At 43.9% G+C, this 13,311-nt stretch overlaps 1 protein-coding gene and 1 long non-coding RNA gene across 3 annotated transcripts in view; one reads left to right on the forward strand and one right to left on the reverse strand.

The window, feature by feature from the left end:
- LOC120989043 (myosin-6) overlaps nt 1-13,311 on the forward strand; it is a 117,889-nt gene that overhangs the window by 38,960 nt on the left and 65,618 nt on the right. The window lies entirely within an intron of this gene.
- LOC120989045 overlaps nt 1,750-13,311 on the reverse strand; it is a 38,929-nt gene continuing 27,367 nt past the window's right edge. The window contains exons 4-5 of the long non-coding RNA XR_005776220.1: nt 2,116-2,242; nt 1,750-1,863 (exon numbers count right to left, since the gene is read on the reverse strand). This is a non-coding gene — a long non-coding RNA (uncharacterized LOC120989045). The remainder of the gene's footprint in view (nt 1,864-2,115; nt 2,243-13,311) is intronic.

A 13,311-nucleotide genomic window follows, 5' to 3' on the forward strand; every position in this document is an offset into this window, starting at 1 on the left:
CCTCTGTAATAATGTATATATTATAGGAAAATGCTCTAGTCTGGATTTTTCTATAATCATTCCATAACGATCTAGTGTGTGATGTCAAATGAATTGTTTAGCTAGTTGTAATTCTTACAACTGCTTTTTTTTAAAATACACTCCTTAGATCAAGCTTCAAAGGGCAAAGGCAGTAAGAAGAAAGGTTCCTCATTCCAGACAGTGTCAGCTCTGCACCGGGTATGTAATTTGTTTTTACTTTTATAAATTATATATTTTCCATGGTATACACCCACAACATATTTTAACCACTTAAGGACCGGGCCAATTATTTTTTTTTGCATCTTCACTTTATTTTAGTTTTTTTACTTTTTTACTTTTCCATTCACAGCCGTAAACTACTTATTAAATTTATTTAAATAAATTTGGAGCGGTAAGGCGACCAAATGATGGTGAACTGGGAATTTTTTTTCCGTTTGTGTTCACCATGCAGGACAAACATTTTTATATTTTAATAGATTGGATATTTTCAGACACAGTTATATCTGTTCTGATCCCTTGTACTGTAGACTGCATTAAAATACTATTGCAGCCTATGGAATCCTGACAGGCTAGCTGTCAGGTCGTGCCTCAGCCATGGCTTTTCAGGCAGCTCCCTGTACCAGGTCTGGGAGCCTTCACAAGACCATAGGCTGCCATAGCAACTGATCGAAGCCCCACAATATCACCAGAGGACAGAGTGAGCCCCTCCCTCTGTGGAACCCCTCAGATGCTGCGCTATTAACTATGTCATCTGAGGGGTTAAATTACCAGGATCGGCATTATCTCTCTGTAATACACAGCTGGAACCCGCTGCATATGAAGCGGGATCAGCTGATGACCCAGCTCCATACACCTCTTGCACCCTGCTGGTGTTCTATTACGTCCGGAGGTGTTCAAATAAAATACAGGATACCTATATGTTAACCAATTTATGTAAGCAAAACATCAATGAAGGTTGCTGTGAACTGCAGTACAGACTCTGTTGGACTACATAATATAGAAACAACTAAATAGAACTCCATAATATGTGTTCTCTGTCACCATTCCCTGATGGTCTCCTTATTACTGTTAACTTCCATTGTGAAACTTATTCTTTTTTACTTTTAACCTCCCCAGGAGAATCTTAACAAGCTGATGACAAATCTGCGTTCCACTCATCCTCATTTTGTTCGTTGTATTATTCCTAATGAAACCAAATCCCCCGGTAATTAGCTTCTAAATTTTCAGTTCTTGCTATTTCAGACAATCATTTTATTTAGCACAAAACCTTAAGATGATTTAAAGGGGTTGGCCATTTTCTTGTGAAATTTCAAAAATGCTTTAAACTACTGTTTTCTGACACATACCCTAATGATTACCCCTGTGTTGCATTTGAAGGCAGTCAGGTCGGTAAATCTTGTCACTGCCCCTATCATGAGTCCTTTGGACGGGGACATTACCGCTATCCACTGTTTACACAGCCAATCCAGTGGCAGTAGGACGCCTTAAAATGCAGCACAGGGTTAAGTAATAAGGGTATTTACAGTTGCCTGTGGCAGAGCAAAGCTGTTTTGGGCATTTGGGTTGGGACTGGAAAGTGGCCAACCCTTTTAATACTAGTATCTAGCTGGGAAAAACAAAGGAATAAGCAATATTATTTACCATATGTTGTCTAATACTAACTATTCTGATTTATACTAAGACACTCTATACACTCGCTTACCTTAGGTGTCATGGATAACCGTTTAGTAATGCACCAGCTCCGCTGTAACGGTGTACTGGAAGGCATCCGAATTTGCAGAAAAGGGTTCCCTAACCGTATCCTCTATGGAGACTTTAAGCAACGGTAGGATTGTAACAACACTGCTTGCATAAGACAAAATAAGAAAATATAATTTCTGGTAACACTGGCTTTATATATTTTTATGTTTGTCAGATACCGAATCCTGAACCCTGCAGCTATCCCAGAAGGACAGTTTATAGATAGTAGAAAAGGTGCAGAAAAACTTCTTGCCTCCCTAGAAATTGATCATTCTCAGTACAAGTTTGGGCATACCAAGGTAAACCAGCCACCTTAAAGAATGGAGAGGATTTCAAGCAGATGTCATCAATTACCTGATGAAATGATTACTTTTGCAGGTCTTCTTCAAGGCAGGTTTGCTAGGACAATTGGAAGAAATGCGAGATGAGCGACTCTCCAGAATCATTACCCGAATACAAGCCCAGTCCAGAGGTGTCCTTTCTAGAATAGAATTTAAGAAGATTGTGGAACGCAGGTAACACATGCAGGCAAACTGTTTTACAGACAAGATGTTCACACTTTACTGACAAGATTCTGTATAATACTTTTCTAGACTGTATTACATGAGTTATGAAATCAATAGATTGATACAATTGGTGCACAAGTAAAGAATTACACAAATAGTGTGCAGCCCAGTTTGCTACTTAAAGGGGTTGTCTCACTTCAGCAAATGGCATTTATCATGTAGATAAAGTTAATACAAGGCACTTACTAATGTATTGGGATTGTCCATATTGTCTCCTTTGCTGGCTGGATTCATTTTTCTATCACATTATACACTGCTTGTTTCCAGGGGTTGTAGCCACCGCTGCAATGCAGATACAAGGTGACTGGGACAGGAGCTGCTGCACATGCGTGCCTAAGCGCACTCCTGTGGTCCCAGCTACCGAACGGCCGGCAATTTTTCCTATAGTGTGCAAACACGACCACTGCTGCTTGATTGCAGGGTGGTCATAATCTCTGGAAACGAGCAAAGCATAATGTGATGGAAAAATGAATGAAGCCAGCGAAAGAGGCAATATGAAGAATCACGATACCTTAGTAAGTGGCTTGTATTAACTTTCTTTACATGATAAAATGCTTACTGTGTTAAGATTACTGTAATTATTATTTTTTTCATCTCCACATTTCAACAGTCATACAGTTAGGCGGCAGCAGTGTGATAAAACAAAACGCAATTTTGCCGTTGTTTTTAGGGCTTCGTTTTTATGGTGTTCACTGTGTGGTAAAAATGATATGTTAGGGCACGTTCACATCAGAGCTATTTTTTTTCCATTGTTGTGCTCTATCCTAGGGGCAGAACAATGAAAACAATGGCACATAACTGACAGGAACTGAGCTGAACAGATACCATTGCTTATAATGGGCTCCATTCGGTTTCCATTTGGCAAAACGTTCTTTTAGTGGCTATTTTTAATAAACTCTGTGACGGAAGCCCTGAACGGAGCCTTCAATGCAGATGTGAACATGCCCTTTAAAGGGATTGTCCTTCCATATATATTGATGACCTGTCGTCAGGATAGGTCATCAATATCAGATCGGTGAGGGTCCGACACCCAGGACCCCCACTGATCAGCTGTTTGAAGAGGAGGTGGCGCTCCATGCAAGCGCTGTTTCCTGTTCATTACACTGCCCGTCGTCTTGGAAGTGCAGTGTAATGACAAGTACTTGCTCCATTCACTTGAACGGAGTGAGTACGCGTAATAATACTACACTGCCGCTCCAGAGAAGACGACGCATAGTTTAATGATCAGGAAGCAGTGCCACCTCCTCCTCAAACAGCTGATCGGCGGGGGTCCGAGTGTCGATATTGATGACCTATCCTGACGATAGGATGTCAGTATGTATGGCATGAAAACCCGTCTAACTTTATTCTTTAGGTCAGTAGCAAATTTATATAGTTTTTGTTATATTCTACTACTTTAAAAAGAAAAAGATTTTGTTTTGTGCCCCGAAACTTTGACAACAATAACTTTTATGTTTATCTGACGACAGAGGGCTCATTTTCTGTGGGTTAGTCTATAGTGATACCATTGTGCAATTTTTTGGAGAGGAGGTGAGGTGAACAAGTGATCATAATAGACAACTCTGGCATTGTTTTTTTTTTGTAAATGCTTGGTATTTTGAAGAAGCCATAGATTTACCTCTTCAAAATCCTTTTAAATCATGACTTATTTTTTCCAGAGATGCCCTTTTAGTAATCCAGTGGAATATCAGAGCATTCATGGGTGTCAAAAATTGGCCATGGATGAAGCTTTACTTCAAGATAAAGCCTCTTCTCAAAAGTGCAGAGACAGAGAAAGAAATGCAGACCATGAAGGAAGAGTTCCAGAAGCTAAAAGAAGCCCTGGAAAAGTCTGAGTCTCGACGCAAGGAACTAGAGGAGAGAATGGTCTCTTTATTACAAGAGAAAAATGATCTGCAGCTTCAGGTTCAAGCAGTAAGTGTCAATCATGATCTAAAGGAAAGCTCAAAGTCCATCAATTGGGTATTCTCCAGACATAGAATTAAAGGAACACTCCAGCCAAATACTGTGGTATATTTTGTCCAGGGCATAAGGATTCTATCCCTGGTGATATTTACATCCTTGTGTCATGCACCACCCCTTGATGTAGTAAGCATAACACAGTGGATATTTTTTGGAAGACACCTATAGACAGGGCCGAGTCTAGCTCTTCTGCTGCCTGAGGCAAAATTTAAATGGCGCTCCCCTCTGATTAAAAAATTGTATGAAAGCCAAGTATCCACCGAACTTCGAGATCTGGGGCGAAACAAGTACATATAATGTTGTTGATATCACCTGCAGTCCTATGTAACACATGTAACACAGTGATGGCTATCTGAATACAGAAAATGTAGTAGTGTTACCTGCAGTCCTATGTAAAACCACAGATAACATTAGTGCTGATAATGTGGTTGTGTTACCTGCAGTCCTATGTAAAACCACAGATAACACTAGTACTGATAATGTGGTAGTGTTACCTGCAGTCCTATGTAAAACCACAGATAACACTAGTGTAGATCATATGGTAGTGTTACCTACGTGCTTAGTGTGCCTCCCTGTGCCTCTCCCACGGGACTCCATGCTGGTGGCGCTGCCTCCTCTTCCTTCTTCTTCTTCTTCTTGCCCCGCACAGAATGTACTCCTGATACAGCTACTTAAAGATATAGGAACACTGTGGGCATGGTGATGGTGACACACACAGGGACAGACGCACACACAGGGACAGACAAACACACAGACACACACACAGGGGCACACACACAGGGACAGACACATATGTGCCCCTTCACAGTGGTAATACCCTCTTTGTGTCCCCTCACAGTAGTTATGCCCTCTCTGTGCCCCCTTCACAGTAGTAATGCACTCTGTGGCTCCTTCACAGTAGTAATGCCCATTGTGCCGCCTTCCCAGTAGTAATGCCCATTGTGCCCCCTTCACAGTAGTAATGTCCACTCTGTGCCCCCATAATAGTTATGCCCCCTCACAGTAGTTATGCCCTCTTTGTGCCCCCTTTACATTAGTAATGCACTCTGGCCCCCTTCACAGTAATATGTCCCATTGTGCCCCCTTCATAGTATTATAATTTATGACCACTGTGCCCCCTTCACAGTAGTAATGCTTATTGCTCCCCTTCACAGTAGTAAATGCCCATTGTGCCCTCTTCATAGTAATAACGCCCACTGTGCCCCCCTAACAGTAGTAAAGCCCTCTGTGTCCCCTTTATAGTAGTAATGCCCTCTGTGCCCCCTTTATAGTAGTAATGCCCTCAGTGCACTTTTATAGTAGTAAAAACCTCTGTGCCCCCTTTATAGTAGCAATGCCCTCTGTGCGCTTTTATAGTAGTAATGCCTTCTGTGCCCCTTTATAGTAGCAATTCCCTCTGTTTGCTTATATAGTAGTAATGCCGTTTGTGACCCTTTATAGTAGTAATGCCCTCTTTGCCCCTTTATAGTAGCAATGCCCTCTGTGCCCCCTTTATAGTAGCAATGCCCTCTGTGCCCCCTTCATAGTAGCAATGCCCTCTGTGCCCCCTTTATAGTAGAAAAGCCCTCTGTGACCCCTGTAGGGATTCGCTCTGGTAGGCAGGGTAAGCGGACGCAGTACAGAGGCAAAAAACAGTTTGTAGAGCAAAACTTGTGTTTAAAAAAGTGTTTATTCACACATAAGGTATAGCACAAAACGCAAGTCACTTTGCAGTCTTGGTGGTTGATCACACACACGAAAAGTTCACCCTGCTGGCATTTCTGCCTTGTCAAGTCCATAAGCAGGCTTTAGGAGACCTGTTTCCCCTACACCCGGGTCTCAGCCCTCCAACTCGGCACAAGCCTCAGATCCCAACACAGAGATCCCCTCTGCTGATCCTAGCTGTCTTTTAAAGGCAGCTAGGTGTTGCCAAAACCACGGACTGGCACCTGAGATCCAGTCCGGTGTTTGACCCCACCTGGCCGCCAATCGGTCCAGCAGCACACACTGGGAGGAAAATACCTGTTTTCCCAGACTATACCCTTCACTGCGTCACATACCCCTCCCCTCTTTGTTCAACCCTGAGGGGGTGAACACATGCCAAACAGTGCACCCGGGACAGGGCATCCGCATTTCCCTGCAACCAACCTGCCCTGTGTTCTACTGAGGCTTGTCGCCGAGCCTCGGGTACCCGGTATGGATTTAGCCGGACTTTCGCCTGAGGCTCAGTGACAATGTCATGCCAAATTGTGGAAGTGCGTTCAAGAAGGTCCGAGAACACATCTGTGTTCCGACTAACAAACTCCCTGGCCTCCTGAGCCTGTTTAGAGGAGAGGCTGTCAGCAAATTTTACTGTGGCAACCGCTTCCCATGCATCAGACAGAGTGGTTGGAGCCTCCTCCCCTAGAAAACCCGGCCGCGGTCTGTCTTCAGTACAGGTTTCCCTATCTTTCCAAGGTTTGAGTAAATTAACATGGTAAACCTGCTCCGGATTTTGCCGCCCTGGCTGATGTACCTTGTAGTTTACATCTCCAATTTTCTCGAGTACCTCGTAGGGCCGTTTCCACCTAGCGCAGAACTTACTGTCCACAGGCGACCCACAAACCAAAACCGGATCTCCCTGGCTAAAGTTATGGACCCCAGATGCTCGATTATAGGTCCGACTCTGGACTTGCTGAGCTATCCTCCTATGCTCCCTACCTATCCTATTCCATGGGGTTGTCTCCCCCTCATTCGCCGGACCTACCATGGGCCCCTCTGCCTTGGGTTTCCTGTGTTCTAACACCTTAACTGGGCCAGGCATCGCTACTGGAGCTTTCCCTATCTCTCGGGAATCCGTGTGTACAACGGCCGGCCACAGGGCTGGGAACAACGGAAAGTCTCTTCCTAATATCAAGTCATAGTGCATGCTTGTGGTTACGGCCACCTCATGGATCCACCTGCCGACACACGTGCTTAGGGACACCAGAGCAGTGGGGTACTCTTTTAAATCTCCATGTACACTCAGCATCCCGACTTTCCGGCCCGTAAACTTGGTGGGTTGCACCAGGGAAGCCCTCACAAGGGTCCCCCGACTCCCTGAGTCCAGCAGAGCCACCACGGGAGTGACTCCCATCTCCACCTGACACAAAGGTTCGTTATTGAGAGTTTCTGGAGTGTCTGACGCACCGACCCTTCTGGCATACCATGACTGTTGATACCCAAAGTTTACGTCCATGGGCTCGACCAGGTGGGGACAGTCGGCCTGTACATGGCCGGGCTCATAACACTGACAGCAGATTATCAGGTTCTGATCCCCAAAGGGCACATCCAGTGAGGTCTTTCTCAGCTTAGGCCACCGGGAGTGGGCTGCTGCTCCATGGCGATTTGTTGCCTTAGGTTGGCCTGCACCAGCTGCTTCATCATCTCCTCCATCTTGTCCCGTGATGCTGGTTGCAACTTAGCGTGCTTAATCCAGGACATAAAACAGAGCCCGATAAAATTGCAAAAAAAATATTCCGGCTTTACGCCAGCCTCACTGCGATTGCCCTCATCCTCCACCAATTGTAGGGATTCGCTCTGGTAGGCAGGGTAAGCGGACACAGTATAGAGGCAAAAAACTGTTTGTAAAGCAAAACTTCAGTGTTTATTCACACATAAGGTATAGCACAAAACGCAAGTCACTTTGCAGTCTTGGTGTTTGTTCACACACACAAAAAGTTCATAAAGCAAGAAAGTCACCTTATCTCCTCGGTGTTAGTTCACACCCTGCTGGCAGTTCTGCCTCGTCAAGTCTATAAGCAGCCTTTAGGAGGCCTGTTTCCCCTACACCCGGGTCTCAGCCCTCCAACTCGGCACAAGCCTCAGATCCCAACACAGAGATCCCCTCTGCTGATCCTAGCTGTCGTTTAAAGGCAGCTAGGTGTTGCCAAAATACCGGACCGGCACCTGAGATCCAGTCCGGTGTTTGACCCCACCTGGCCACCAATCCCAGACAATACCTTAATAGTAGCAATGCCCTGTATGCCCCCTTTGTAGTAGAAAAGCCCTCTGTACCCCCTTTATAGTAGTAATGCCCTCTGTGCCCCTTTATAGTAGTAATTTCCTCTGTGCCCCTTTATGGTAGTAATGCTGTCTGTGTCCCCTTTGCAGTAGTAATGCCTTCTGTGCCCCCCTTATGGTAGTAATGCCCACTGTGCCCCCTTTGTAGTAGTAATGCCCACTGTGCCCCCTTTGTAGTAGTGGTTCCCTCTCTGTGTTAAAAAATAAAGAAATAAAACACAACAAAAAAACACACTACCTACTCACCTTGCCCCGTTCCTGAGGCCTCTCTCCCCTACAGACACAGATCGCTCTGCAGCCCTGTGTGGGAGGAGCTTAGACAGATTCCCGGGCTGTAGGTTCCTCCCACACAGGCTGGCAGCACAATCTGTGCCTGCAGGCTGAATAGTGGAGCAGGGAGAAGTATCCCTGTTTCAACATTCTGTACGCCACCGAAGGCGGGGAGGAGCGTGAGGTGCTGAGTGGTTGGTGAGTGACAGGACCACAGCTCCTCGGCGCTCCAGGGAGGGAAGTGCAGCTTAAAGGGAACAGCAGTGTTTAACTGCTGTGTGTATGCTGTCCCCTCAAAAATACTGGAAACTACGGCCTGAGGCAAGATTCTCATCTCGCCTCATTGCAGAAACGGCCCTGCCTATAGAAGATAGGTGTCAACTTTGAAAAGGAAAGAGGACATGCAAATATTTTATCAAATAAAGTGAGTCACCTGATTTTATATGTAAATATATATAACTTTTTTTAAATAAAGGAGCAAGATAACTTAGCAGATGCTGAGGAGAGATGTGAACAACTTATTAAAAACAAGATCCAACTGGAAGCCAAACTAAAGGAGCAGACTGAAAGACTGGAAGATGAAGAGGAGATGAATGCAGAACTGACTGCCAAAAAGAGGAAGCTGGAGGATGAGTGTTCAGAGCTCAAGAAAGATATTGATGATCTGGAGCTGACACTAGCCAAAGTAGAGAAGGAGAAGCATGCCACGGAGAACAAGGTAAGACATTTATTATTATTTAACTCCAGTTTAGTCAACCCTTTACATGGGACGTCACAGTAGACGATTGTCGGGAATGGAGCGTTCCTTCCCGACAAGCGCCTGCTCATCAGTAAAGGTGACCAGTGCATTTACATGTAGCGATCTTCTTCACAGTATGGGGAGGGGCAATGCCTAATGCCATTGCCAGTCCTCATACAGACTTGCCGTATGCCGGCAGCAGAGCGCGTTGACACAACATGATCTGCTGCCTGCAAACAATAATTTTTGTGACCTCATGAATGATCTATTACCTGATGAATTGGCGCCACATTCATACCGCCAGATAATCGTTAACGATCGTTCCTATGAATGCTCATTAGCGATTATCTGCGGGATTCTCGGCTCGTGTGAAGGTCCCTTTGGATTGTGAGCTCCATTGGGGACAGCGAGTAATAATAATGTCTGTAAAGCGCTGCGCAATATGTCAGCGCTATATAAGTGAGTAAATTAAATAAATAAAATAAATACAGGAATCTCTGTATCCGGCAATTTCAGTTTTCTGTTCATGGGCTGGAACAGAGTACCAGAATGCCTGTTGCAGGCATGGACTTACCCTTAAAGGGGTTGTCCGACAAAAAATATTCTGCTGTTTTCAAACCAGCACCTGGATCTGAATACTTTTGTAATTGCATGTAATAAAAAAATTTGTATAGCCACTGAGTTAGTCAATAAAATGTATCTGTACAGCGCCACCTGCTGTTTGTTTTTTTGTTATTTTTATTTTTCATCATTCAGCTAAACTGTACATGCCCCCTGAGCTGGCAGCTTGATAGAAATCTAGCAAAGAAAATGGAATAATGAATGGGAAGATCTCTGGGTCCATGTGCAGTAGAGGGATGGTTCTAGTTTTGTTAGAAAGAGATTGTTATGCACTATATGATTTTTATTTTTTACATTAATCATGAAATAACCCATTTAACTGTTTTTTTTTACAGGTTAAAAATCTGACTGAAGAGATGGCTGGGTTAGATGAGATAATTGCCAAGTTAACCAAGGAAAAAAAGGCTCTCCAAGAAGCTCATCAACAAACACTGGATGACCTTCAAGCTGAAGAAGATAAAGTCAATGTTTTAACTAAAGCAAAGGCAAAACTTGAGCAACAGGTTGATGATGTAAGCAAGAGTAATGCCGAAAACTTGTCTTTTTATGTATGACATCAGAATTATTAAATTTCTTTTCATTAATCCTTTTTTAAACTGCACAGCTGGAAGGATCTTTGGAGCAGGAAAAGAAAGTTAGAATGGATCTGGAAAGAGTAAAGAGAAAACTTGAAGGAGATTTCAAATTGTCACAAGAAAGCTTGATGGATCTTGAGAATGATAAACAACAGCTAGAAGAAAAGTTGAGGAAGTGAGTGATTTGTTATATTGACTGATATTTGGACTGTTTAGGTCTTTTAAGTCTTGACAAAGAAATGCACTTCTAATTTAACCAGGAAAGACTTTGAAATGAGCCAGATCAATGCAAGAATTGAAGATGAACAGAATATAGGTGCTCAGCTCCAGAAAAAGATGAAGGAACTGCAGGTATTTCTAAAATTAACTTAAAGGGGTTCTGCACTTTCATTTAACTGATGATCTATCCTCTGGATAGATCATCAGCTTCTGATCGACGGGGGTCCGACACCTGGGACCCCCGCCGATCAGCTGTTTGAAAAGGCAGCGGCGCTCCAGCAGCGCCGCGGACTTCTCATTGTTTACCGCCGGCCCACTGACGTCACGACTAGTATCAACTAGCGTGGGCGGGGCTAAGCTCTGTTCACTTGAATGGAGCTTAGCCCCGCCCACGCTAGTTGATACTAGTCGTGACGTCAGTGGGCCGGCGGTAAACAGTGAGAAGACCGCGGCGCTGCTGGAGCGCCGCTGCCTTCTCAAACAGCTGATCGGCAGGGGTCCCGGGTGTCGGACCCCCGCCGATCAGAAGCTGATGATCTATCCAGAGGATAGATCATCAGTTAAATGAAAGTGCAGAACCCCTTTAAATCGGCACTGAACTTTCAGTACAGGTAAATATAAGAAACTTTGCATAATATGTTATCAGATAAATATGCCTCTTTCTCAATTTATCAGACTCTTTTACGCCTGTACCTCTCCCTCCTATAAAATGTTCACTTATTAAGGTCCCTTTACGCTGCTCAGTTGAGCAGAATATTGTCGGGAAGGAAGCGTTTCTTCCTGACAATCGCCTGCCTGTCAATGAAGGAGACCGCTATATTTACATGCAGCGATCTCTTCCACAGTATGAGGAGGAGTGATCGCTATGCCATCGCTCATCCCCATACAGACTCGTTTCCCGGCAGCAGAGCGTGATTAGATGGCACTATCTGCTGCCGGCAAACAATGATTTAGGTGTCTGCACAAACAATCTTATTACTCGATGAACGCGCATTGCACTCATTCATCGGGTAATCAGTGGCACCTTTACACCGGCAGATCATCGCTAACAATGCTTGGCCAGTATAAAGGGGCCTTTATGAATTCTCTGCTAAATCCATCTTGATCTGCCAAGACGGACAGTTAACACACTGAAGGAACAGATTACATGCTGCCAACCGAAATCTATGTATGGGGGGGAGGGGGATTGCAGAAAGATACACAGAAGCATAATGTCCATAGAAGTGTATGAAGAGGGGAGGAGGGAGAAGGTGCTGAATGAGAGAGAATTACAGAGACACACACAGAGACTGCTAAAGCTAGTGGTGTGTTTTCTATCTCGCCCAAGTGCTTTATACATCAATACTTTTCAGTACTTCTCTATAATGTCCTATAGGTTGCTTCTGAGTGACTGAGAGAGTGTTAATGAGTAGAATCTCCTGTTTTCTTCATGTGCACTCTTTGGGAGACATCATAGCAGGTAGTCTCCACTCACTAACTCAGAAAACTGACAATTAGAAAGAGAGCCTGTAGATGGGTAAACTGCTAACAAATGCAGGATACAAGTCATATAATGGTCAGAAATACAGAAATTCTTCATGTACAACTTTATAGCATCTTATTCTCAAAAGTCACCTGAGTCACCAGTCAACAAGAGGTACACTTTAAGCTGTATGTATTCCAAGCCACTCTGAAATTACGGTAATACTAAACTTAAATTTCACCACTTTTATTAGGCACGTATAGAAGAGCTTGAGGAGGAATTGGAAGCAGAAAGAACTGCAAGGGCTAAGGTAGAAAAGCTTCGCTCTGACCTTTCCAGAGAGTTGGAAGAAATTAGTGAGCGTTTGGAAGAAGCTGGAGGAGCCACCTCAGTTCAACTTGAACTCAACAAAAAACGGGAGGCAGAGTTCCTGAAACTCAGGAGAGATCTAGAAGAGTCCACTCTACAATCAGAGGCCACCACTGCTACTCTAAGAAAGAAGCATGCTGACTCTGTGGCTGAACTTAGTGAGCAGATTGACAACCTTCAGAGAGTCAAACAAAAGCTGGAAAAGGAGAAGAGTGAACTCAAGCTGGAGCTAGATGATGTAGCATCTAACATGGAACAGGTGCTAAAAGCCAAGGTGATAGAATCTTCTCCCCAATAATTTTTGTTTAGAGTCATTGTATGCTGATGTGTATATGTTGAAATAATGGCAGTCAATAACAGTATAGCACATGCTAAATAATTAACTATTTATGACACTGTGCCCTGATTGGATTATGAATGTTTCCTACTGATTTGAAGTCTGCACTAAGAATGTGATTCCTCATAGGCCTGACAAGATTAGTGCATATATCACATGTAAGGGCCCTCTTACACAGCTTGAGGCTGGACAGTAAATCAGTAATAATCAATTTAAAGACCACACAATTTCCACACAATGTTACCATCGTTTGTTCTCCATTTACTTTGCATATTGTCAGCAGCATATCGGAGGCAATTTATCATGAAGTCAGTTTTGCAGGAGTCTGCGTTGGCATACTTTGCACCAAATTTATCAAATGTCATCTCTTGTTTGTTACATTTTGTGCATCTTTAAACCATTTGCCTAGA

The sequence above is a fragment of the Bufo bufo genome, chromosome 2 (genome assembly GCF_905171765.1).
Source record: "Bufo bufo chromosome 2, aBufBuf1.1, whole genome shotgun sequence".
Taxonomy (NCBI): Eukaryota; Metazoa; Chordata; class Amphibia; order Anura; family Bufonidae; genus Bufo; species Bufo bufo.